Genomic DNA, 23997 nt, shown 5'->3' on the forward strand with positions numbered 1-23997 from the left:
CGAAAATGACGTTGGTCGTGAGTTATGTAATACCACGAAAAAATTATTTTGCTTCATTTCTTCTTTCCACCGGCGCAGTTGACGCTTGATTACCATACTGTCCAGCATCTATTTAAAGTTGGAAAGACTATGTTTTCTTGTCGTAGCAATTACAGTAATAAAGGAAATTAAAATTTACGTTTATTTATTTATTTATTCACTTATTCACCCATCCTTGATCATTGTTTGGAGCGGTATTGGATACATCATTATGCATTTAAAATTTCATCTGCTGTGTAAATTACAGTTTGCGCACATATATTATTTTACAATAGACTTACCCATATATGTAAAATAATTAATGGAAACATAGGCAAAGCCATTTTTGAATAGTAATTTAATTTACAACATATTGGCAACCAATTACAGTTTCTGCTGCAATGAATGACATAGTATATGAAGCACAGTCCTGAAGATATTGGTTTAGTACTGCAAAATCTAATTTTTTTGGAATGGTGCCTGGCCTTAAAACATTATTTAACACTTTACAATCATGCCGTTTTGAAGCACATTCTTTCTTTGGTTTTTAAACCTGCTAGTGTGTTAATATTTTTTAAACTGTTTGCTAATCTGTTGTATAGTAAGCACCCTGCTCTAGTAGAAACTTTACTGGCAAGTTGTAGTTTGGTACAATTGATGTAATAGTCATGTTTTACTCTTGTGCTATAATTGTTTCAATCACTGTTTAGCATTGGTGTATAATTTGTGTTCTAGGAGTGCTGCATTAATTAGGTTGTGTTTTCCTGATGGATACGATCGATGCCCAAATCAATCTTTCCCTATGTAGTGATATTACTTGGCATGCCTCTCTCTCTCATAAATGTAAAAAAAAAATAATTTTGTTTAAATATGTCTTAACTGTATCATCTATATGCATAGAAGTTACGGTCATAATTCTATATTTTGTGAATTTAATTTTTTAGGGTGTCACACAATTTAACCAGTAGGCTGAGCTTCAGCTTATAAAAATACACTAGTCAGTTGAAGGGACAGGTTAATGTGCTAAAGATGATCAAAAGTATGTGAAACTAATAAACATACTGATTTTTTTCCCCTTTACTTGAATATCATGCTGATGTGTTCTTTACTATTCTTTGCACTGGTTGTTACCTGTTGCGATGCTAGACTTAGATACTGCCTGTTATTATTCATCCTTATCAATTTTTTCTCCACAGTTAAACACAGCCCTCTCTTGCACATCACTGCCATAACGATGTTGTCTAGTTTCTGATTATTTGATTGTAGGACTGGCATTTCAGTTGTTCCAGAAAATTGTGGTTTTGTTTTACATTACATCTTATTTATTGATGACATGTGAAAGGCCATACAGAACCTGATATATAGGTTGCCACCTATCATCACTAGTCTTCAAGAATTGAAATAGCTTATGCTTCTGAAGTCTAATTTTAACTAATTCAAATAGGGGGTCTCTCTCCTCTGAACTACAATTTTGTCACAAGCATATCTGACTTCCTGGGCATAAGCATTTTTTTTTCTCAAAATATGCTATGAATGATTGAGGGTGAGAGGGATTAGTTCAAATGGCTCTGAGCACTATGGGACTCAACTGCTGAGGTCATTAGTCCCCTAGAACTTAGAACTAGTTAAACCTAACTAACCTAAGGACATCACAAACATCCATGCCCGAGGCAGGATTCGAACCTGCGACCGTAGCGGTCTTGCGGATCCAGACTGCAGCGCCTTTAACCGCACGGCCACTTCGGCCGGCAGAGGGATTAGTCCTTGGTACTGTGTACAGTATCTGCAGAATGAAATGTCCAATGAGCATTAAGTTACATTGTGTCATCATGCTTGTTGGCTAGTTTACTAATCAGGCATAGTATACTGTAAAGCTCGCTGAGAGAACACCCAAATTAAACTATGGCCTCAAAGTTTATCCGAAATTCTCTAATTTAATGACTCTCAACAATTTTTCAGTTGTTAGTGATGTGTGATATATTAAGATATTCACAGAGGATCTCTTTTGGGTGACATAATGGTGAAGCTGGCAAAAAAAGGAAAAAAGTGATTTTCCAATCTAACATCTGTAAAATTAGTCAACATTTACATGCCCATTGTGAGAATGGCAGAAATGTGATTTGAGGATATGGTGCCAACATTATTTTATGAAAAATGAATGTTTATTCCTTGTATATGTGTTACCCATATAAATATTCATTGTCCACTACATGAATAGTTCCTTCATCATTCTTCCAGTCTTGAAATTTTGACTAGTGGCACTACACATTACCATTAGTGAGGAAGTGGGGGGAGGGGAGGGGGGAATGGAGCAGTTAGAGAGATGTGCAACAGAACTGAGTAGCTGTTATATCCACAGTTGGCCTAACTTTTTGTGAATGTGAGTAGACTTTAAAATTTATCTTGCAGCTGGATCAAATTTCATTTCTTTTGTTGCATATTTTGCTTTTCTTGTTCGTGAATTACTAAGAAACATCTAACAAACAGATAATCTTTATACTCACTAGCACACTGAACAATGAAATGCTCATAAAGGTGAGAGTTCAGCTCTAGCTTTTATTAGGTAGTCCACACTTAACGATTTATTCTTAAAAAAAAGATGTTTCTCTTACCCTTGTACTTCAGAGCAAATTCATTGGAGGCACATTTAGTTAGGCTACTATCAGATTAATGTTGTTGCTAATTCACCGATGCATATCCATCATCTATTGGTTAACACTGATATCCACTATTCATTGTGCCTTCTTTCAGAGTTTCAACATTACTTGGTGGGATGCTGCACTCATATTTGATTGGATTGCATTTCGAATTCATGTTAAGCCATCCCTACGTAAGTATTTTGTGGTTTCCCTAGGTTTCCTATGACAAATGTCATTTTAAAAGGACTCAACTATTTTCATCCTAGATCGAAATGTTTGCTCCATATCTAACGTCCTTATCATCAGTGGGATTTTAAACTCTGTGCATTCTTCCTTCTGTTGAGATTGATAGTGGAAAAATTCCCCATGTTTGCCATTTACAGCACCACGGTTTTCTGAGAAGTCGTCTTAGTGAAAATTTATGAAGCATAACGAAAAGAAACTGCCACTTATGTGTCTCATAGCAGTATATAAGATTATTTATTGCTGTCTATAGTTTCCTGTATTTGTATTTCAAATGAAGTTGGTGGATAGTTTTCCGTGCTAATTTCTTGTCACCTGCAGGATACTGAGAAGTTTATTCTTGACAGCTTGTGTATCAACACGTCAGTGTAAAACATCATTCTTTAATTTGGATTCACTAAAATGTAATTTCTACTGCAATCATCTCCTATCTTCTCCATTGTTTGGGGAAAGAATATAATGCTGAGACCCAGTTTTTGTAAAGAACAGAGTTTATAACTTTGTGGTATTCTTGAAGTGCCGCATTAATTAATATAGGGTGTTCCAGATTGAGATGATTGATGCCCAAGCAAATCTTTCCCTCTGCATTGGTATGCCTTGGCACGACTCTCTCTCATAAATATTAAGACAAATAATTTTTTTGTAAATCTATCCCCTAAACGTATTGTATCCCACAGTACATAACAGTTGCTTTATGTTGTGTGTTGTGATAATATCCCCATCATGCAGGCTAAGTGATTGAAGCTATTGGGAACAAGCTAGAATTATGCAGTACAGTCATCAGGTTTTCCACAGGAGTCTGTATATCATTATAAAGTAATTTATAAAAAAAATGGAAATGAAGTATTATATTCGAAGAGAGAACCACCCAAGAATATATACTGTAAAATTATGAGAGAGAATTGCTGCCTAGTACTTTCCCTCAAGAAGTGAGAGCTAGTTAGTTTAATTTTCCATGGGTCATTTGCACAATAATTAGTAATGATGTGGACTGAGTCTTTCATATTCATATCAGTAAGTATTTTCTAAATAGACCTGATCATTGACAACAGTCTTTCTTTTCTTTCCAAAATAATAAAAAGATGACTTAGAGATGGGAGTAACCACCAGCTTTTACAGATTACAATAGCAGATATTATTTCACAGAATAGGAGGAATTAACAAGGTGAAACTTTTTCATTTATTTTCAAATTAAACTTTGTTGTGTGTCAGACACATTTTACATCACTGGGTAAATGATGAAAAATTTTGGGTGCAGCATTGTACAACCCTTTCCGTACTAAAGATAGCCTTAATGTGGTGTATTGAATGTCATTTTTGTTCTGGTACAGTAATTGTGTATATCATTGTTTCTTTTCAACTGCGGTGTATTATTTACAACAAATTTCATGAGAGAATAACTATATCCTGAAGCAGCAGTCCTTAAACAGATGTCTACAGGATGATCATGGGTGAGCACCACATATTATTCTTACAGCCTGTTTTTCAGCAATGAAGGCATTCTTTCAATAAGATGGCAATATGATGAAACGGGTAGATTGCTATCCCCCATAGAGAGGAGACGATGAGCCACAGGCAGGCACAATGATAAGACCTGCTATATTTTTAAGCTTTTGGCCAAAAGGTGGTGTTCTGTATTAGAAAACACGCACACATTCACAACTTGCAGGCACATAACTACTGTCTCTGGCCCCTGAGGAGAGTGGGATAGCTCGTGAGAAGTTCAAAAAGGAAGGGTAGGTAGCTGTTGCCAACAGGTAGGTCCCTCTTATCCTGGGGTCTGATATACTAACCCTTCCTAAATATTTTGGAAATCTAGTATAGTTGTCGCATGTTGTTGTTGTTGTTGTTGTTGTTGTTGTTGTTGTTGTTGTTGTTGTTGTCTTCAGTCCTGAGACTGGTTTGATGCAGCTCTCCATGCTACTCTATCCTGTGCAAGCTGCTTCATCTCCCAGTACTTACTGCAACCTACATCCTTCTGAATCTGCTTAGTGTATTCATCTCTTGGTCTCCCTCAACGATTTTTACCCTCCACGCTGCCCTCCAATGCTAAATTTGTGATCCCTTGATGCCTCAGAACATGTCCTACCAACCGGTCCCTTCTTCTTGTCACGTTGTGCCACAATCTCCTCTTCTCCCCAATTCTATTCAATACCTCCTCATTAGTTATGTGGTCTACCCATCTAATCTTCAGCATTCTTCTGTAGTACCACATTTCGAAAGCTTCTATTCTCTTCTTGTCCAAACTATTTATCGTCCATGTTTCACTTCCATACATGGCTACACTCCATACAAATACTTTCAGAAACGACTTCCTGACATTTAAATCTATACTCGATGTTAACAAATTTCTCTTCTTCAGAAACGCTTTCCTTGCCATTGCCAGTCTACATTTTATATCCTCTCTACTTCGACCATCATCAGTTATGTTGCTCCCCAAATAGCAAAACTCCTTTACTACTTTAAGTGTATCATTTCCTAATCTAATTCCCTCAGCATCACCCGATTTAATTTGACTACATTCCATTATCCTCGTTTTGCTTTTGTTGATGTTCATCTTATATCCTCCTTTCAAGACACTGTCCATTCCGTTCAACTGCTCTTCCAAGTCCTTTGCTGTCTCTTACAGAATGACAATGTCATCAGCGAACCTCAACGTTTTTATTTCTTCTCAATGGACTTTAATACCTACTCTGAATTTTTCTTTTGTTTCTTTTACTGCTTGCTCAATATACAGATTGAATAACATCGGGGAGAGGCTACAACCCTGTCTCACTCCCTCCCCAACCGCTGCTTCCCTTTCATGCCCGTCGACTCTTATAATTGCCATCTGGTTTCTGTACAAATTGTAAATAGCTTTTCGGTCCCTGTATTTTACCCTTGCCACCTTCAGAATTTGAAAGAGAGTATTCCAGTCAACATTGTCAAAAGCTTTCTGTAAGTCCACAAATGTTAGAAATGTTGGTTTGCCCTTCCTTAATCTAGCTTCTAAGATGAGTCGTAGGGTCAGTATTGCCTCACGTGTTCCAACATTTCTGCGGAATCCAAACTGATCTTCGCCGAGGTTGGCTTCTACCATTTTTTCCATTCGTCTGTAAAGAATTCGCATTAGTATTTTGCAGCTGTGACTTATCAAACTGATAGTTCGGTAATTTTCACATCTGTCAACTCCCACTTTCTTTGGGATTGGAATTATTATATTCTTCTTGAAGTCTGAGGGTACTTCGCCTGTCTCATAGATCTTGCTCACCAGATGGTAGAGTTTTGTCAGGACTGGCTCTCCCAAGGCCGTCAGTAGTTCCAATGGAATGTTGTCTACTCCCGGGGCCTTGTTTCGACATAGGTCTTTCAGTGCTCTGTCAAACTCTGCACACAGTATTGTATCTCCCATTTCATCTTCATCTACATCCTCTTCCATTTCCATAATATTGTCCTCAAGTACATCGCCCTTGTATAGACCTTCTATATACTCCTTCCATCTTTCTGCTTTCCCTTCTTTGCTTAGAACTGGATTTCCATCTGAGCTCTTGATATTCATACAAGTGGCTCTCTTTTCTCCAAAGGTCTCTTTAATTTTCCTGTAGGCAGTATCTATCTTACCCCTAGTGAGATAAGCCTCTACATCCTTACATTTGTCCTCTAGCCATCCCTGCTTAGCCATTTTGCACTTTCTGTCGATCTCATTTTTGAGACGTTTGTATTCCCTTTTGCCTGCTTCATTTACTGCGTTTTTATATTTTCTCCTTTCATCAATTAAATTCAATATTTCTTCTGTTACCCAAGGATTTCTACTAGCCCTCGTCTTTTTACGTACTTGATCCTCGGCTGCCTTCACTACTTCATCCCTCAGAGCTACCCATTCTTCTTCTGCTGTATTTCTTTCCCCCATTCCTGTCAATTGTTCCCTTATGCTCTCCCTGAAACTCTGTACAACCTATGGTTCTTTCAGTTTATCCAGGTCCCATCTCCTGAAATTCCCACCTTTTAGCAGTTTCTTCAGTTTTAATCTACAGTTCATAACCAGTAGATTGTGGTCAGAGTCCACGTCTGCCCCTGGAAATGTCTTACAATTTAAAACCTGGTTCCTAAATCTCTGTCTTACCATTATATAATCTATCTGATACCTTCTAGTATCTCCAGGATTCGTCAATGTATAGAACCTTCTTTTATGATTCTTGAACCAAGTGTTAGCTATGATTAAGTTATGCTCTGTGCAAAATTCTACTAGACGGCTTCCTCTTTCATTTCTCTCCCCCAATCAATATTTACCCACTATGTTTCCTTCTCTCCCTTTCCCTACTCTCGAATTCAGTCACCCATGACTATTAAATTTTCGTCTCCCTTCACTACCTGAATAATTTCTTTTATCTCGTCATACATTTCATCAATTTCTTCATCATCTGCAGAGCTAGTTGGCATATAAACTTGTACTACTGTAGTAGGCATGGGCTTCGTGTCTATCTTGGCCACAATAATGCATTCACTATGCTGTTTGTAGTAACTTACCCGCACTCCTATTTTTTTATTCATTATTAAACCGACCCCTGCATTACCCCTATTTGATTTTGTATTTATAACCCTGTATTCACCTGACCAAAAGTCTTGTTCCTCCGGCCACTGAACTTCACTAATTCCCACTATATCTAACTTCAACCTATCCATTTCCCTTTTTAAATTTTCTAACCTACCTGCCCGATTAAGGGATCTGACATTCCACACTCCGATCCGTAGAACGCCAGTTTTCTTTCTCCTGATAACGACGTCCTGAGTAGTCCCCGCCCGGAGATCCGAATGGGGGAATATTTTACCCAAGAGGACACCATCATCATTTAACCATACAGTAAAGCTGCATGCCCTCGGGAAAAATTATGGCTGTAGTTTTCCCTTGCTTTCAGCCGTTCGCAGTACCAGCACAGTAAGGCCGTTTTGGTTAGTGTTGCAAGGCCAGATCAGTCAATCATCCAGACTGTTGCCCCTGCAACTACTGAAAAGGCTGCTGCCCCTCTTCAGGAACCACACGTTTGTCTGACCTCTCAACAGATACCCCTCCGTTGTGGTTGCACCTATGGTACGGCCATCTGTATCGCTGAGGCGCGCAAGCCTCCCCACCAACGGCAAGGTCCATGGTTCATGGGAGTAGGAGTTATCGCATACCAGGTATAATTCCTACGGTAAAGACAATTCCATTTCACTGTTGCTCAATTTGAGATATTTACCAAATTGTTTAGTTCACAGTGCTTTGTTTTATGATAAATAAACTGCTCTTCAGACCCAGATACATTTCCATCACCAACCACACATCATCTTAAAAAGTAGAGTGGATTGGAGATTTTTGTAGTTGTTTTAATAATTAATATGTTGGCCTTAATGAGGAACAACTGTTCTTGTTAAACATATCACTCCACTCTGGTTAAGCTAAATTACAAGAAGGAAATCTCTCTCTCTCTCTCTCTCTCTCTCTCTCTCTCTCTCTCTCTCTCTCTCTCTCTCTCTCTCTCTCTCAAACACACCCGCTGTTGGCTTTGGCTTGTTGAGGGAGAGGCCAGTGTCTTCATTACGTATTTGGAACACTTTTATGATTCACAGAAAACTGGTTTTGCTTCCTATTTCAAATGAAATACCATGCAATTCACTGTAACAGCAGTGGGTAATCAATTATTTCATGTGATGGAATTCCCTGTGTGATTTCTCCCCGCCAAATTGTTGTTGATGTCACTCTGCAAATTATTTTGTATTTCTGTTCATTCATCCAAGGATCATCTCGCAATGATACAGGGTTTGTCGAGGTAATACAGTGCCAATCAGCAGAGCAAAATACATCACACAGCACGTATAACATGCTTTAAGAGGATAGGCAGGTAGCATATGGGAATAGGACAGGTGTATGACAGTGGCCTAGTTTAAGGAACCATCATGTCATTTGCCATAGGGATCTAGGAAAACCACATAAAACCCTAATCAGAGTGGCTGGACAGAGCAGCTCCATCATCATCAATATGAGGTCAGCATCCTAACAGCTGCATTGCCTCATTTGGCAGATGTAACTGTTATGCTTTATACAGCTTCACACATGATCCTTGTGAAAGTGGTAAACCCTAACCCTCTATTGAAATGTGATAAGGTACTGTAGTGTCACCATTCATTACTATCCACTACTGTGTGTCCTCTAAGTAATCTTGAATTGTGCAATATGCATTACTTGTGAAGAACATTTTAGCTGCCTTGTTAAACAAATGTGTTTTAGTAATCTTTTCCACTACCTTTGGCAATTTGTTACACAATTTTATGCCCTGGTTCACTGCTTGGGTTTTTGGTTGTTTTTCCTGTTTGAATTTAACTCCAAACTAGCCCTTGTTCCATGATTAGGAATAGAACTATTAGTGCAGTATTTAGTAATATTTTGTCCGATATGCACCACAGATTGATGTACACACTCAATTGGTACAGTAAGGATGCCTAATTTTTTAAGTAGCTCTTTACTCTTTACAGTGAGCCCGACAGCTACTTTCAGTAATTATTATTATTATGGCCTTTTTTGCAATTGGAAAAACTGTGTCCTTTTTTGTGACTTCGATCCCCAGAAAAGAATCCCATAGCTAAGAACTGAGTATATGTAGACATAATATGTCACAACATTGGCTGTTACGACCTGACGCTAACACCCTAAAAACATAATATGTTGATGATATTATCTTTGCCAGTATCCTTGTACATACTATAATAGCTGACAATCAATGTCCATCCCTAAAAACTTTGTTGTTTGCTTCACAATCTACGTGTTTATTATTCTTAATGTGACAAGAGTTGGTTCCTCTCTTTATGCTCAAATGCATACTGTTTGTTTTCTTTTTGTTGTGCATTAATGTATTACATACTGCCCAATTGTAAACATCATTTAGCATTTCATCCACTTTCTCTAACAGGCGTTCTGATGTCTTATCAGTGACTACGATGTTGATGTCATCAGCAAAGAGAACTTTTTTCCATGTCTTGCTTATGTGGAATGTGATTTATGTATCTTGTCTGAATGTCGTTTTACCAAACATTTATCATCAGCAGATGGTTGAACATTCTTCACCTTTTGCATCCTCTTTTTGAAGTGAGACTAAAACCAGTCATTCGCTGTCCCCCTTATACCTAGCACTTATAGCTTGCTCAATAGTATTTTATGGTCAGAGGTTTCAAAAGCCTTGGACAAGTCTAATAAATTGCCTGTAACACAATCATTGTTTTTGAGAGCATCAGGTACCATGTTCATGAATTCTGCAATGGGTGTTGTTATACTACTTCTACTTCTGAATCTAAACTGTGCTTCATTAAAGATGGTTTGTTTATTCATATAGTTCATCAGTCTATCTTTCGTGATTGTTTCAGTTATTTTTGAGAATAGTGAACGTGGCTATTAGTTTCCAGTTCTCTCCGCATTACCTTTCTTTAGCAATGGCTACACCCATGCTTGCTTTAGTTATTCTGGGAAAAAACGCCTGAACTTAAAGATTCATTTATTATGTTTGTTAACTGGTGTTGTATGCACACCTTCAGAACAGAGACGGGAACCTCATCTATGCCTGCTGACTATTGTTATGCTGTATTTCTAACTTCAAAATCTGTTGAGGGAAACATCATGATTGTGAATGCTGTGGAAACCTTTGTGGGTGCTAAATGTGTTTTAGAAAGATTTTTCTGCACCGTCTTTGCAATGCCAGAGAAATAATCATTTACAAACATTCCTAATTTCTGCGGACTTCCTGTTATTCTATCCTCATTTTTGATATGTGTACTATTATCCCTGTGTCTGCCCTCTCCAACTTCTTGGTTTATAACCTCCCACACCACTTTGCTTTTATTTTCTGAATTACATAATAACTTGTCATTGAATGGTTTTTTCTTTGTTTTTTAAATATAATATATTTTTAAATACTTGTGATAGTGTTCAAGGATATGTGGGTTAGTGCAATGCTCTTGCAAGGAACTAAGAAAATTGGGTGTCTGTGAGAACTTTCTAAAACCTGCAGTTACCCATCTGTTTTCCTATCTGCAGCAGTAGGAATGTCTACTTTTGGAAGTGTCACCTCAAAAATTAATTTAAATAATGTGCAAAATTTAGAGGACTTAGCATCTACATTGCTTACCGTATACATTTCATCTCAGGTTAGATTTGCCAGTATATAGAAAAAGTATGTACCTTATGATCTGAGACGATCCTTTTGTAGGCCTGCAGTTTCACAGGTTTCATTGAGCATGAGATTTTCACTCTGCAGCGGAGTGTGCACTGATATGAAACTTCCTGGCAGATTAAAACTGTGTGCCGGACCAAGACTCGAACTCGGGACCTTTGCCTTTCGCGGGCAAGTGCTCTACCAACTGAGCTACCCAAGCACGACTCACACCCCGTCCTCACAGCTTCACTTCTGCCGGTATCTCGTCTCCTTCCTTCCAAACTTTACTTTTACTTTATGGATAAGCTTATATGAAACAATCTATCCCACTCCCCAATAGTGTAAATAGTTTGTTACTGGCTATTCATAGTAGATTACTGTGCACTTTGAGGTTTCTCTCAATGGAGAACACTGTACACCTGAGACCTCAGAAAAAAATATATTTTCTTCAGGATATAGAAAGACATTCATTCACTAAAAGGCTCCTGAAAATTATTTTGTCTAGATATCTTAGTTTTACAACAGCACTTGTGAGAGTTCTGAACTTTTTACTCATTTGGAGTATTTAAAGCTCAATTTTCATCTTACCACATTCCAAGGAGGATATATTTCAAACTTTGTGCCAGATTAAAACTGTGTGCTGCACTGAAACTCGAACTCGGGACCTTCATCTTTTGCAGCCAAGTGCTCTACTGTCTAAGCTACCCAAGCACGACTCAACCCCCCATCATCGCAGCCTTATTTCTGCCAGTATCTCATCTCCTACCCTCCAATCTTCACAGAAGCTCTCCTGCAAACCTTGTAGAACTGGCACCCCTGAGAGACAGGATATTGCAGAGACACGGCCTAGCCACAGCCTGGACGATGTTTCCAGAATGAGATTTTTACCTCGCAATATCCTTTCTTCTAGGAGTGCTAGTTGTGCAAGGTTGGCAGTAGAGGTTCTGTGAAGTTTCTAAGGCAGGAGATGAGATACTGGCAGAAATCAGTCTGTGAGGATGGGGAATGAGTCGTGCGTGGATAGCTCAGACTGTAGAGCACCTGCCTGCAAAAGGCAAAGGTCCCGAGTTTGAGTCTCAGTCCGGTGCACAGTGTTAATCTGCCAGGCAGTTTCATAGCAGTGAACACTCCGCTGCAGAGTGAAAATCTCATTCTGGAAGGATGTATTTCGTGAGACCTCTGTAGCAATATATGGGAACCTTTCAAAGTTGTATACTGGGCAGTGATTAGGTGGCTTGTGAAGTACAAGCAATCATGAACCTGAGTGAGAATTGTATAACTCTTTTTCACAGCTTCCATTTTTAGAATTCCATGTTTCTGTGCATATTTATTGATGGGATGCAGCCTCTTTCTGTATGTGGAAGTTTTGGCAATGATATGGAAATTTTGCCAATAATGGTATCTCATATACCTTGTACAGCTGTTTTAAAATGTTAGATCTTCTTATACTGTCATGAATCAATAGTCTGTAATGAGTTGCACAGTATATCAGTGTGTGATGTGATATGATAAAATACAGATAACCAAAGTTAAAATGATGGTGGTTGTAATATTAGATAGCACCTTCTTATGATTGTAATCATAATAGTTTGTTGAGATGAAAGATGGATTTTCTCTGTGTATTCTGTAAGTGACTATTTTTGTGTTCAGTTAGTATTATTCTTGATTTGAGGCTGCATTTTGTGTTGGACACATCATAGTTCACTTAGAAGAGCTGGGGAATGGGAAGTAGCTAAAAATTTTACTGATGTCAGTAAAAAAAATTATTATGTCTGTGTTATGATTATGGTCATAACTTCAAAAATAATGAGCATGTCTATAGTGCTATTTAAGAGGTGTCTGGTTGTCCGAATGATGACTACTTGTGACAGCTACACCATTGTAAGTCTGATAAATAAATTTGCCTAAAATATCCAGATTAGCCAGTAAAGTTTCAAAGGGATTTTTCTAAGGCATGGCACTCACAAGAGTGAGAAAAGTTGAAAATCTTCCAGTAGGTTTACACTCAGGGAAAACATATTGTATAAATATGACAAACTGTGAAGTTCTGGAAATCTTTCTAACTTGTTCATGGTAAACACAGAAGTAAATCATTCTGAATATTTTTCAAAGTACTATTTCAACTAACTTCTGTTTATATTTCTTTTATTATACATGGGCACAAACAAGTAAGCAAAATAACATCCGTTTTTCAGTTACAGATTCCTCCAAATTGACAATTCTGTCATGATTCACTTCCTAAATAACTTAGCTTCTGGCATTGGTCAGTCAAAGTGTATGACGAGGATCTTGTCTTTGAGCAAGATTTAAGTTAAGTTACTTTACCTAAACATCTGCATTGAATTTTCACAACCCTAAACAACTGCATTGAATTTTCACAACCCTAAACAACTGCATTGAATTTTCACACTTTTAATCACTTGCTAGACATTGCACACGTGAAAACTTGCGTGTTCCAACTCTAAAACTCAGTTTAAAAAAAAATTAGCTTGTGCAAGTTTTGGTGACTTCACTGACACTAATAACAGTAACTCATGTCCATCATTGTAGATTGGAAAATTGTATCATATGATGTTCCTTTCTGCTCGATATTTAACGAATGGTGGTTCATCCTTCGCTGCAATGGGTTAATGAAACCAAATTGAAACATTTGTTCTTGAGGAAATTTGGCACTACATAAAGACTGTAATGTGCTTTTATTTTTTTCTGTACATTATTGGAAAAGCACTCTCATAAAATTTGAAAATGTCTACAGCAGTGCATTGAATTCACCATCAACAATATGTGCTCTATAAAATCTCTCTTTTTATAATGTTCGCTTATTTTTTATTCTATGAAAGAAGTTCTTAGAACAAGTCAGGCCTCATCTAGAACTTACTAGCAGAAAAAAATCACCATAATAAAACATTGAGCTGTGAATTTTTAATATGAAAATTCAATGCAATAATAACGAAATTAGTGCAGCAAAAGAAATTACTGTTTTCACAACTATTAATAGTGGGCAAGAAAAGAACACTGTAAGGAGTTGATTTATTCCACGCACTACATTTCAAAATATATCTTCCATCTGTGTGTTTAGGTGAAGTGTTTATATACTTTCTGTTAAAAACACGTGCAGTTGGAAGGTACCTTCTGAAACATTTATTGTTAGCGGTACGAAGGTGTGCTGAGAAGTAATGTCTCAGAGTTTTTTTACGTGAAAGCCCTTTAAGGTTATTAAATAAAACAAACTTCATTAACATTCTATATCTTTATTCATCATGTCTACATTTTTAGTTTCAATGTAGTCATCCTGGCAACAAACACATTTCACCCAATGAGAGACCAGTTTGGTGATACCCTCACTGTAGAATGTTTGACTTTGTTGGAGCCACAGTCTCACCTCTGCTTGCACTGCTTCATTCCTGTCAAAGTGAAGTCCTCCAAGGTAAGGTTTGGAAACAGATGAAAATCAGATGGGGCCAAGTTGGGATTGTACGGAGGATGACAATGAATCCAAGGCATCCAATTGTTGCAGATGTCGCAGTGCACCTGTGTGGTCTGGCATTGTCATGCTGAAGGAGATGGTGCACCATGTGAGAACAAACTCTTCTGCGGTTAGAAATTAGACTACGGCATGCTGTTTCTCATACACCGACATAGTTATGTTAAACGCCACCATGTTACACACTACAGTTTGGAGCCCTCTGTTCACAGAGGGTTGCAATGTGTGTCAGTGAAGTGTGAAAGTTGACAGAGTAAGGTGCATGACATGTAATACCTCAACCAAAATTGCAAACAGAATAAAAAATTCAGACATTAATTTTCAGCACACACTAGTAAATCAACCCTAGCAAAGGTTGGACATTTTATCATTGCATACTCATGTTGCCATGGTCATCACCATTTCGTGTGAAGATGGACACGCGTCTAAAGAGGAATGTGTCACCCATGGCCATGGTTAAGAACTATTGTGGCATTTGCATGGAATAATTTGAAATTTGAATAAACCTTCAAAGATCCAAATCAGGATGGTCAGATCTAGTAAACACGTCTGTATTCTCTGTACATGCACTTCTTTAAATACTTTTACACACATTAAAATAAGCTGAAATAACCATAATACAGTTAAGTGGACTCAAAGTAGTAATATATGCACAGTATTATGTAATGCTACATAAGAATTTACCTGTTTCTACAAATCTTATTAGTGTGCTAGGACACAGGAACGTAATTAATAACTCACTTTCTCATAACACAATGAAGCAGGTCTAATGAGTTCCTACAGAGCCTAATTTTAGTGGTTTGTAGGAAGTTGAATGGGTAATTCTGTTTCAAATAGCAGGGTTGATCTAATTTCTTGTGTATCTGTGTACTCCTATATCTGTCTTTATGCCATCCATTGTTAAAACCTGTACGTAATGAATTGGTAACCCATTTTTAATGTCTGGAAGAGTGAACACATCTACCTAAGAGATATAAACGAAAATATTTTCTGTCACTCTCCTGTTATTTTCCAGTTGGGAAATTCAATGTGGGAGGCAAATTGAATCCAGAAAGAGGATGTTTGGATTTATCTCTTCTTATCAGAATCGTAGCACTGTGATTCTCACATACAACTACAGTCTAGAAAGTCTGCTCATAAATTTTATAAAGTTAAATTTAAGGGTTGTATAATGATTCTTCTTACAAGCAAAACCGCAAAGACAACTATGAGCAAACATAAATAAATCTACAGACCAGGTACATGACTTGCATGAAGGAAATATGCTAATAATAAATACACCAAAAACAACTTTTCTGAACTTCTGTTTAAAAGGAGATCCTCCAACACCTTCTTCACAAAACTTCAGAAGCATTACACCCCGACTGGAAACAAGTTTTAGGCATATGGTTTGAGCATGATTTAAAATAGCTGACACACATGTTGTTGTTGTTGTGGTCGTGGTCCTCAGTCCTGAGACTGGTTTGATGCAGCTCTCCATGCTACTCTATCCTGTGCAAGCTTCATCATCTCCCAGTACCTACTGCAACCTACATCCTTCTGAATCTGCTTAGTGTATTCATCTCTTGGTCTCCCTCTATGATTTCTACCCTCCACCCTGCCCTCCAGTACTAAATGGGTGATCTCTTTATGCCTCAGAACATGTCCTACCAACTGATCCCTTCTTCTAGTCAAGTTGTGGTTAGCAAATTTCTCTCCTTCAGAAACGCTTTCCTCGCCATTGCCAGTCTACATTTTATATCCTCTCTACTTCGACCATCATCAGTTATTTTGCTCCCCAAATAGCAAAACTCCTTTACTACTTTAAGTGTCTCATTTCCTGATTTAATTCCTTCAGCATCACCCGACTTAATTTGACTACATTCCATTATCCTTGTTTTGCTTTTGTTTCAAGACACTGTCCATTCCGTTCAACTGCTCTTCCAAGTCCTTTGCTGGTGCTGACAGAATTACAATGTCACACACACAATAAAAACAAATGTCACACCTAAGAATGTATGCTACAGCCTGCATTTATTTGCTCTCAAAGCAAGCTTCCACAGTTCTCACTCCCTTGCAGTTTTGTTCTAGAAACACATAAATATGTTTGAGAGAAACAAAAACTTTAACATAAATGAGCGTGATACCAGGCAGTCTCTGGTGTGGAGTCAGTAAGGACATCAGCCTGTAAAACCTTTACTACAAACTCCAGGTAGGAATATCAACAATTTAGGAAAAGATATTGTTACTTAGTTCAAAGAAGACATATGAAGTGAAGTGGCAGACAGTTGCAATTAAGACACTTACATAAAGATTTTGGTCACAGCCTTCATAAGCTAAAGAGAAACACACACCATTCATATGCACAAGCAAGCACACCTTATGCAGACATGACTGCCAACTCCAGCATTCCGGCCAGAGATGATGGAGTCTGCAGTCTTTTGTGCATAAGATGTGCTAGCTTGTGTGTGTGAGTGGTGTGTTTTTCTCTTTTGCTGATAAAGGCTTGTATGTGAGTGTCTTTTTAATTGTGCCTGTATGCAACTGAATGAGTCTTCTTTTTGCTAAGTAGAAATCTGCCTTTTTCTATAATGTTTGTAGAAATGGACAATGGTCTCCCACAAAAAATAAGTTATTAACCCATTTACACTTTTTATAAATCTCTAAGACCATTTTAATTATATATGAAGACAGTAACTTGTTCTCGAAAGAACAGTTACTGTTGATGACCGTGCAGCTTTTCCCTGGCAGCTGAGGTTTTCAGTTAGTCATCGTTTATTCCAGGGAAAAGCTGCATGGTCATAAACAGTAACTGTTCTTTCGAGAGCAAGTTACTGTCTTCGTATATATAGTTAAAGGCTACCCAGCCATTGACCTTCGTCTGTACAAATGCGCACAGGTTGCCCAAACTCTTACGGGAATTGCCAAAGCGTGCGCGAGTAATGAGTGGGTGGGCAAATGTCTATAAGGTACAATACATATTTAGAATTGTGGACAGTTGGGAATGTGAGTCTCACGGGAAGCGTGCAAGGGATAAGTCCCTGCAGTCGCGCTATTCATCTGTGTGCTCGGTGGCTCAGATGGATACAGCGTCTGCCATGTAAGCAGGAGATCCCAGGTTCGAGTCCCAGTCGTGGCACACATTTTCAGCTGTCCACATCGAGGTATATCAACAACACCTGTCGGCAGCTGAGGTTTTCAGTTAGTCATCATTTATACCATTTCTATTAGATCGTGGCTTTTAGTCAGTGACAGAATTTTCAGACCATGTTAAGTGCAGCAGCCCCAAAGCAAGAACATGCAAAAACAGCTAATGCTGCTAAAGCAAGATGTAATAGAATTAATTGATTGCACTAATACAATGTATTCTGATTTCTGATGTTACTTAACTTGTTTGTGTGTGTGTGTGTGGGGGGGGGGGGGGGGCTGTGCACGCTAGTGTGCATGCTCATGCTCAAATGACATCCCACAATCTGTAAACTTTTACTGGATTAATAAAGAATTTTAATTTGTACCGGCAAGAATATGCAATGGCAGCATTTATATACAAAGAAACATAATTCACATCTGTGTGGCTTGCAGCTGTAGCATCGTGGATCATATCAGATCAGTAGATTGTAGCTATTCATGTAGATAACTTTTGCTCATGGCATGATACAATTTTCCTGCTAAAATCAGAGATACATTTACTTCAGCAACAGTTCCGTGGTATCAAAAGGTCGTTGATGGCACTAGTAAACTGTGCTGTGTATCCAGCAGAATTTGGTATGTTGTATGTTTTAAAGTTACTGTCGAATGTCTTCTTCCATCTGCTGAAGTGTCCATAGCATATTTATGATGGTTAATGGGTACTGTGAAGAGACTTTAATATCTGGAGATGTATAAAGACAACAGTCTACTTCTCTTTAGATATCCCATCACTGTGGCTTTTCACCAGTTACAAAGTGCGATGATCCTTCCAGGAGGACTGGACACATGGTCAGGATGTATATGTTCAAATTCCAGTCAGACTGACATGTTGCATGTTGTCTGTGTTTGCTCTTACCAGTGCAGGTTAAGTCTGGGACCCTGGGTCAGAGAAAGTATAGTGCAAGAAATCTTATACATCAGATTTTATTTTAAACAAGCCATTTCTAATTTTTATATGATTTGTTTACATTCATAGGTCTAAGCAGGGATGTACTGTCAGCTGCTCAGTAGTTTACCCTGGCAGTGTCTTTATGAGTTGACTTCCAGATGAAATTACTGTCTTTGACAAAGGAATCTCTACAATCCTAAAGGAGCAGATGATGTGCATTTGTTGGAATAATTTACTCATTTGCTGTGATGCCTTGGGTGCTATATAGATCATTCAGCAAATGTACCCAGTAAACAAAGGAGTTCACACATACAAGACACCTTTCACTTAGTACAGTAGCAAGGGAATGAAGTATCATTCGTCTGGATGTCAGGCCGTGCAGGAATCCATGGAAATGAGCAAGCTTACATGGCAGCAAGGGGTGATGGCAAGTAATCAATGTACTATCCCATGCTGTCCCCTTGGCTGCTGTTACTCATTGAGATGAGTGTGGGAAAGGGTTTAAGGTCTTGCATATTGTGTAGATTCCTGTCCAAATTACTGAGTAGATTATTTTAATGTATCTTTAAGTGACTGGTTCATCCTTTTAGAGTTAGTGATCAAAGAAGCAACAATTATCTGACAGTAGTTTTACAATTTTGCCTATATGACCATTTTGTGCCACACTTTCTGTCTATATGATCAGACTAATCCCAGGAACCACTGTACAAGTTTTGACCCGGTTTTGATCCATGTTGAGTGTGGTGGTCTATCTGACCTAGCTTTCACATTTCAGCGATGTAGAGGTGTGCTAGGAATGAAATGTAGATTAGGCTCCTTTCCACAGTAGGATACCTAGCCAGGGACATGCAGGTTGCTGAAGTGATGTTAAATTTGAAGCTCCTACTGCGCTATATGCACATTTGATACCCGTGCAGATGCCTATAAATGAAGTTACTGTTACACCCAGACAACTCATCCATGGTGTCCCTCCTAAGAGTCGTCATGTAAATTTTCTGCTGTGTTTCAGCAGACATTTGCAATTTTGTTTTTGCGGTGTGTAGCTGGAGTCAGCCAAAGCAAATACTGCTCATCACATCTTTCATACAACTCCCTGCATCAATGAAAGCATTGGTTTGTTTCCCTGTTACAAACAAAATTATGTTTGAAGTGAAATTTTACATGCATGTTCAATAGAGTGGTCCCAAATTAGTGTAGTGCAGTACTTGTTTTATCAATTTGTATTGACAGAAACATTAAAAAATGATGAATAACCAGTACTCCGGCAATGGGGATACACTACACATGGCCTGCACCTGAATAGGATGGGGGAAAATATGTTAGCTTCTCTATTAGCAGAAGCTGTAAAGGGGTCCACGGTCACACAAGGAGTGATCCCTGTGGTTAATGGGTCCAGGCAGACAGGTTTTTTAGGTTAAAGCCAAAGTCCAGACAGATGACAATCAAGATAAATAGAATAAAAGAAACTTCATGGACAGTAAGTAGGGGTAAAGCTAAGGGCAGTATCAACTTACTTCATCAAAATATCAGGGCAATAAAACATAAAGCCGGCCAGAGTGGCTGAGCGGTTCTAGGCACTACAGTCTGGAACCACTCGACCGCTACGGTCGCATGTTCGAATCCTGCCTTGGGCATGGATGTGTGTGATGTCCTTAGATTAGTTAGGTTTAAGTAGTTCTAAGATCTAGGGGACTGATGAACTCAGAAGTTAAGTCACATAGTGCTCAGAGCCATTTGAACCATTTAAAACATAAAGTAGATGAGCTATTAGTGTGTTTAGATGACCTCAAAAATAAGAGTGATATTGATATACTCCTGTCTGTCTGAACACCATGTAACTGTGGGCATCGATAGTGTCAATATAAGTGGGTATAATTTAGCATCTTACACTTACAGATCTAGGATGGATAAAGGAGGAGTTGCCATTTTCATAAAACAAGGGTATAAATGCAAAACTGTAGAAGTAAGCAAATTTTGTGTTGATGGGCACTTTGAGGTTTGTGCATGTGAACTTCTGCTGGATAATGTAGTACTGGTATTAGCAACAGTGTATAGGTCCCCATTAGGAGACTGGGAGCTGCTCATAAAAAAAGTGTGACTCGCTATTATGCTGCCTGTCAGACAAAAAGAAGTAGTTTTTAATCTCTGATGATTTCAGTGTAAACGTTCTAAGTAACAGGGTGTATATGACACGGGACAACTGGGAGACCCTTGCCGGTCTAGGAATGGTAGAACGATGGGTTCGATGACGGTTTGGATGTACCGTGCACTATTCAGTGTCCCCTCGACGATCACCAGTGGTGTACGGCCAGTGTAGAAGATCTCTCCCCACACCATGATGCCGGGTGTTGGCCCTGTGTGCCTCGGTCGTATGCAGTCCTGATTGTGGCGCTCACCTGCACGGCGCCAAACACGCATACGACCATCATTGGCACCAAGGCAGAAGCGACTCTCATCGCTGAAGATGACATGTCTCCATTCGTCCCTTCATTCACGCCTGTCGCGACACCACTGGAGGCGGGCTGCACGATGTTGGGGCGTGAGCGGAAGACGGCCTAACGGTGTGCGGGACCATAGCCCAGCTTCATGGAGACGGTTGTGAATGGTCCTCGCCGATACCCCAGCAGCAACAGTGTCCCTAATTTGCTGGGAAGTGGCGGTGCGTTCCCCTACGGCACTGCGTAGGATCCTACGGTCTTGGCGAGCATCCGTGCGTCGCTGCGGTCCGGTCCCAGGTCGACGGGCACGTGCACCTTCCGCCGACCACTGGCGACAACATCGATGTACTGTGGAGACCTCACGCCCCACGTGTTGAGCAATTCGGCGGTACGTCCACCCGGCCTCCCGCATGCCCACTATACGCCCTCGCTCAAAGTCCGTCAACTGCACATACGGTTCACATCCACGCTGTCGCGGCATGCTACCAGTGTTAAAGACTGCGATGGAGCTCCGTATGCCACGGCAAACTGGCTGACACTGACGGCGGCAGTGCACAAATGCTACGCAGCTAGCGCCATTCGACGGCCAACACCGCGGTTCCTGGTGTGTCCGCTGTGCCGTGCGTGTGATCATTGCTTGTACAGCCCTCTCGCAGTGTCCGGAGCAAGTATGGTGGGTCTAACACACCGGTGTCAATGTGTTCTTTTTTCCATTTCCTTTTTGAACATTTATATTCCTTTTTGAACATTTTTTCCCAAAGAAAATTACTAAATGTAACACCACACACTTTTCAAAGAAACCTTGGATTACTACAGGCATTAAAGTGTCTTCAGAAAGAAAAAGAAAACTGTATGAGACAGCAAGAACTAGTAAAGATCCAGAAGTAGTTTTACACTATAAAAATTATTGTAACATACAGAGAAAAGTTGTAAGGAAATCAAGAAATATGTATGTTAGAGAAGAAATTAACAACTCCAGCAATAAAATCAAATTAATATGGAATGTTGTTAGAAGAGAGACAGGAAAAGTAATCACTGGGGTAGGTAGTATTACTTGACTTCCGGAAGGTGTTAGATACAGTTCCACACTATTGCCTGATAAACAAAGTAAGAGCCTACGGAATATCAGACCAGCTGTGTGGCTGGATTGAAGAGTTTTTAGCAAACAGAACACGGCATGTTGTTCTCAATGGAGAGACATCTACAGACGTTAAAGTAAGCTCTGGCGTGCCACAGGGGTGTGTTGTGGGACCATCGCTTTTCACAATATATATAAATGACCGAGTAGATAGTGTCGAAAGTTCCGTGCGGCTTTTCACGGATGAGTGTCGAAAGTTCCATGCGGCTTTTCACGGATGATGCTGCAGTGTACAGAGAAGTTCCAGTATTAGAAAATTGCAGCGAAATGCAGGAAGATCTGCAGTGGAGAGTCACTTGGTGCAGGGAGTGGCAACTGACCCTTAACATAGACAAATGTAATGAATTGCGAATACGTAGAAAGAATGGTTGTTTATTGTATGATTATATGATAGCAGAACAAACACTGGTAGCAGTTACTTCTGTAAAATATCTAGTAGTAAGCGTATGGAACGATTTGAAGTGGAATGATCATATAAAATTAATTGTTGGTAAGGCGGGTGCCAGGTTTAGATTCATTGGGAGAGTCCTTAGAAAATGTAGTCCATGAACAAAGGAGGTGGCTTACAAAACACTCGTTCGACCTATACTTGAGTATTGCTCATCAGTGTGGGATCCGTACCAGGTTGGGTTGACAGAGGAGATGGAGAAGATCCAAAGAAGAGTGGCGTGTTTCGTCACAGGGTTATTTGGTAAGTGTGATAGTGTTACGGAGATGTTTAGCAAACTCAAGTGGCAGACAAGAGAGGCGCTCTGCATCGCGGTGGTGTAGCTTGCTGTCCAGGTTTCGAGAGGGTACATTTCTGGATGAGGTATCGAATATATTGCTTCCCCCTACTTGTACCTCCTGAGGAGATCACGAATGTAAAATTAGAGAGATTCCAGTGCAGGCTTTCCGGCAGTCGTTCTTCCCGTGAACCATACGCGACTGGAACAGGAAAGGGAGGCAATGACAATGGCACGTAAAGTGCCCTCCGCCACACACTGTTGGGTGGCTTGCGGAGTATAAATGTAGATGTAGATGTACTATTAAAGAGAACGAGACCATCCTAACCGACAGTACACAAGTAGCTAATGTATTTAACAACCATTTCTCAAGTGTAGGAGAAAAAATTGGTGGGTGAGAACAGTTCAAAAGAAAAAGCCAGGCAATACATGGAAGAGTCTGTTCTGAAAAAAATTTGTCAGATTAAGTTTCACCTAACAGCCCCCTTGTGAAATAAGTAAAATTATTATATCTTTGAAAAATAAATGTTCTGTTGGAGTAGATGACATCTCTAATAAGATATGAAAACAATGTAAAGCAATTACAGCTGATGTCACATATGTAATGCATCACTAACTCAAGGTATTTTACCAGACAGGTTAAAATACGCCATTGTCAGACCTCTCTACAAAAAGGGAGACACCACAGATGTCAATTATCGGCCAGTATCCTTGCTTACACCATTTCCAAAAATCTTTGATAAAGTAATGTACTCAAGAGTGGTTAGCCATCTCAACAGTAATGGGATACTTAGTAAATCACAGTTTGGATTTCAAAAATGCTGTTCCACTCGGACAGCAATGCACAATTTCACTGTCCACATAATAAAGTCTTTAAATAGTGAAATGTCAACAACAGGAATTTTCTGTGACTTGTCCAGAGCATTTGATTGTGTGAACCATGACATTATGTTACAGAAATTACAATTCTATGGTATAAATGGAATAGCATATGAGTGGTTCAAGTCATACCTACAGAACAGGAAGCAAAAAGTTTCCTTATATGGGTCAAGTGATTCAAATAAGTTTGCCACTTCATCTAACTGGGGTGAAATTA

This window comes from Schistocerca nitens, unplaced genomic scaffold (genome assembly GCF_023898315.1).
Source record: "Schistocerca nitens isolate TAMUIC-IGC-003100 unplaced genomic scaffold, iqSchNite1.1 HiC_scaffold_419, whole genome shotgun sequence".
Taxonomy (NCBI): domain Eukaryota; kingdom Metazoa; phylum Arthropoda; class Insecta; order Orthoptera; family Acrididae; genus Schistocerca; species Schistocerca nitens.